Below are 4,935 nucleotides of genomic sequence, written 5' to 3'. Positions count from 1 at the left end.
TTCAATAATCACTGATCTGCTGCTGTTACGGGTCGAGATCCACGCCGTGATATCCAGTTGGGCACGGATATCACGACCCTTTGTTAATCGTGCGTAGACATTTGGAAATGCTTTTCGAGGTCTTAGAACTCGAACCGGGTCCGGGGGCGTGCTCTCAATGGTCCCGAGGGTAGGTGTTTTATTCGGGCCTTGATACGAGAGGCTCCAAACTTCGACTTCAATTCCTTGTAGTTACGTCCTTGCTTCGTTTGCCCCACTGGGAAATCAGGGTGCTCATTAGCCTCGGCTTTACCTGTGTACAATAGAATAATTCTGCTGATGTACCTTCAATTGTCTAGACGCATAGGCAATCACCCTACCGTCCTGTATCAACACCGCAACGAGGCCAACACGCGATGCATCACAGTGCACAATATAAGACGTCGAACTCGTAGGCAACATTAACACTGGGGCCATAGTTAAAGCTGCCTTGAGCGTTTGAAAGCTCTCATCACACTACTCGGTTCGCCTGAACGGAGCACCCTTCCGGGTCAATCTGATCATAGGTGCAACAATAGATGAGAAACCCTCTACGAAACGACAGTAATACCCTACCAAGCCAAGGAAACTCCGGATCTCAGTAGCTGAAGACAGTCTGCACAGCCAACTCTGCACTACTTCAATCTTCTTCAGGTTTACCTTAATCCGACATGACCTAAAAATGCCACCGAATCAAGCCAGAATTCACACTTTGAAAATTTTGCGTACAACTTCTTTTCTCTCAAGGTCTGAAGCACGGTCCTTAAGTGCTGCTCATGATCCTCCTGGCTCTGGGAGTACACTAAGATGTCGTCAAAAACAAAATGAGAATGAGTTAAGATAGGGCTGGAATACACTGTTCATCAAGTGCATGAATGTTGCTGGGGCGTTAGTTAGCCCAAATGACATCACAAGGAACACATAATGACCATACCGAGTCCTAACGACAGTCTTCGGGATATCTAGCTCCCGAATCTTCAACTGATGATAGCCTGACCGCAAATCAGTCTTTGAGAACACTCTGGCACCATTTAGCTGGTCAAATAGGTCATCAATGCATAGCAATGGATACATGTTCTTCACTGTAACCTTGTTCAACTGGCGATAATCAATACACATGCGCATATAACCATCCTTCTTCTTTACAAACAAGATTGGAGCACCTCAAGGCGATACACTAGGCTGAATGAAACCCTTATCAAGCAATTCTTGCAACTGCTCCTTTAACTCCTTCAACTCTGATGGGTCCATATGATATGGTGGAATAGAAATGGGTTTAGTGCCCGACAATAAATCAATACCAAAATCGATATCCCCATCGGGCGGCATGCCCGAAAAATCCATCGGAAATACATCTGGATAATCCCTCACTACCGGAGCTGACTCAACGGTAGGAGTATCAACACTGACATCTCTCACATATGCTAGATACGCATCACATCCCTTTCTAACTATCCGCTGTGCCTTAAGGAAAGACATCACCTTGCTAGGAACATAATCTAAAGTACCTCTCCACTCTAACCGCGGCAAACCTGGCATAGCCAACGTCACTATCTTGGTGTGACAATCAAGGATAGCATGATAGGGCGACAAACAGTCCATGCCCAAAATAACATCAAAATCTACCATACTATGCAACAATAGATAGTCTCTGGTCTCAAAACCACCAAGAACAACTAAACACGACCGAAACACATGATCAACAACAATGGAATCTCCCATAGGCGTGGACACATAGACAGGAGAACTCAAATAATCATGGTATATACCCAGATACAGAGAAAAATAAGATGATACATAGGAATAAGTAGAGTCTGGATCAAATAAGACAGATGCATCTCTATGGAGACCTCTACCTACCCGACCTCCAGACTGTCTTATTTGATCCAGACTCTACTTATTCCTATGTATCATTTTATTTTGCTCTGATAACTGAGTCGGATGCAACCGCCTCTGTCCTAGCAGGAAGAGCATAATATCCGGCCTGGCCTCCCCCTCTAGGGAGACCTCTACCTACCCGACCTCCACCCAGGCTGACTGTGTAGGTGGAGTGACAACTGGTGCGGTAACCATTGCCTGAGAAGCTTGAGGACCCTGTGGAATACGCAGAGCTTGAGTAGTCTGTGGAGGTGAACCCCTTCTGAGTCTGCAGCAATCCCTCACCATATGATGAGTGTCACCACACTCAAAACAAGCTCTCCGAGGATGTGGCTGCTGAGACTGACTCGGGCCTGGTCGGCTGGACTGACCGCTGAAATCACCCCGTGCAGTAGATGCACTAGACAGTGGTAGTGCATAAAGGGCAACCTGGGACTTGGGAGTGGCTAGAATACTACTGGAAGCTGGAAGTGCTGAATGAGCAGGGCGGCTCACATAGCCCCCACCATGACAGGCTGTAACTGGGGCACGGGAACCACTATATGTGCCAGAATCTTGAGGCCTCTTGGCCTCACTCTCCTATCTCTCCTGGGCCCACATACCCTCCAATAAACTAGCAATCTCCACTACCTGTAGGTATGGGATGTCCATCTCCAACCCTCGGGCCATGCTGAAACTGATACTTGGGTTTAGTCCCTGGATAAATCAACAAACTCGCTTTCTGACAATAGCAACCAAGGCTGGTGCATGCCTGAACAATTCACTGAACCGAACTTCATACTCCGATACGGTCATAGAACCCTGGCGTAACTGTCACGCCCCAAATTCGGGGAGCGCGACTGGTGCTCAACTGAGTAAACCCGGTTGAGCAAGCCTGTTAGATTTCATTCTACCCAAATTCAACCATTAATAAAGAGGAGATGTACTCCATTAATCAAACACTAATAAGATTTCATTAACAACTTCCATTTCATTCCCATTAGCAGCTTTATTCATAATTTCCAAAAATATTACGAGTTTATAGAATTAATGAAAAACATAATTTCCAAATACCAACATTTCTAATTCAATTCCCTACATCAAATACCACCCACAACCTTTCTACGGATCCTCTAAGTACAACATAAGAGAAATATGGAAAAGCCGAGAACAAGGCCCCATCTATACCTCAACAACAATCAACCCCAAAAAGAAGTAGGGCTCACCAAGTTTGCTGAAGAGTGTGTACCGCTATCACTGATCAATGCCGCCTACTATAGAACTGCATCCATTAAAGATGCAGCGCTCCTGGCAAAAGGGACGTGAGCACTGTCGAATAGTACTAGTATGTAAAGCTAAAAGTCCTCTTTCAAAATAGAATGACCATATAAGAAAAGGAAAACCATAGAAACGACAAGTCACAATCAACTATATCCAAATGTCCACTTAAAACATAATGATATTCTAAATACGAACTTCATGCCACTGACGACGCCGCTACCATTCTTGGATACTGAATCCTAGCGCTTCTAGCCTTCTATCCGAAGTATGGACTATTCACGATCTTCTGCATTTGAGTATCTCGTACGTTGTTCACCTTTACCTTACTTACCTTAAAATCTTGCATCACATCTTCTATCTCTTTCATGACCTCCCTTCTACATAGGTATAATTCACATCCGCAACTTGAAGCTCTATAATAATACTTGCACATCTGGTGCATACACACTCCGGTGGGAGCTTCATATTGACTTTTTATGAGGCTAGTACTCTTCTAACTGACTTTATCGTAAACCATTACAGAATATGGCTACTGTACTATCTCTCTTGTACCTCTGACATTAAGAGCGATCCTGTAATGTTCTCAATCACGATTTCTATAATTTTCTGGGTCCAATAATAAGACTCCTAATTTACTTCGTTGTTGTTGTAACTCTTTAGTTTCCTCTTCCTTCTGATCAGCCTTTATGTACGCTTAAGCTATCTTTTGATCTGTAGCTCCCGGTATTAGTTATTACTTTATCCTTTCATGGGCACTATGGAATATCCATGATACAATATTCGGATAATTCAATCCTTTATCTATGCCCTAGGCTTAATTCTTTCTTTTAACTTATACCGGAGTCTTCTACGACTGTATTAATGTCAACATATATAGTGCATGGATATCACTCTGAAGTCTTAAGTGCATAATCCTTTTTGTTCCCTCTGAGCTTCCTTTGAACGCAAGCGATTACTTTTCCTGGTCTTTTTGCCCCCTGTTGCGTGTATACTTAGCTTATCTTAGTTCCCATGCATGCTGGAATTTTTGTGCAACTCACATGGTCTCGAATATTACTTTTGATTTTTCTTCCCGTTCCTTATCCATGGTAGGTGCCACTTTCTCATGGAGTGCATACAATGTTGTAGTGAGACTGTTTTTACGTGACCATTTCCTCTTTAGGTCACTGTGCTTAGGTTGAAGCCTTCTTCCTTATTTCCTCAGCTAGTCTTTCATTGTAGTACTTAGGGAAGACCTTCTGACTCTTGTAAAGCCGTGAGCTTATTACATCGCATACTCGACTGAATTTTGATGTCCTTCCTCGTCTATAATTATCTATAGTTACTTACCTTCACACTCATGTGCTCGTACGGTTCCTTCGGAACGGAAGTTTTGACTGTCTTCCCAGTGGCATTCTCTTTTTTTTCTGTAACACTCATATAGTACCTTTAACTACCCAACTACTATCTAAATATTTCTCAAGCATTACAATGTCATAACTGCGAGGCTGAATTCCCCATGTTGGGGTTCATTACGTTTATCTTGCATGATCTGTTGATTTATCTATAACCTCTTGTCTAGCCATAAGTAGACTCTTCCTGAATCAACTACTAATTGCTCGTTGGTCCATTCTCATATCTATCTTCCGCGTAATCCCTCTTGGGTTATTCCCTTTGTCTTAACTTACATCTCGCACTAGCTCCTTATTTATCAATAACATCTCGGGCGGAAACACTTACTTCCTCTCCTTGACGTCGTGTTTGCATAATGTTCTGGAATTGTAGCATATCTGTAGGATT

This window comes from Nicotiana tabacum, chromosome 14, assembly GCF_000715075.1.
Source record: "Nicotiana tabacum cultivar K326 chromosome 14, ASM71507v2, whole genome shotgun sequence".
Lineage (NCBI taxonomy): Eukaryota > Viridiplantae > Streptophyta > Magnoliopsida > Solanales > Solanaceae > Nicotiana > Nicotiana tabacum.
Note: the sequence above shows the minus strand (reverse complement) of the source record.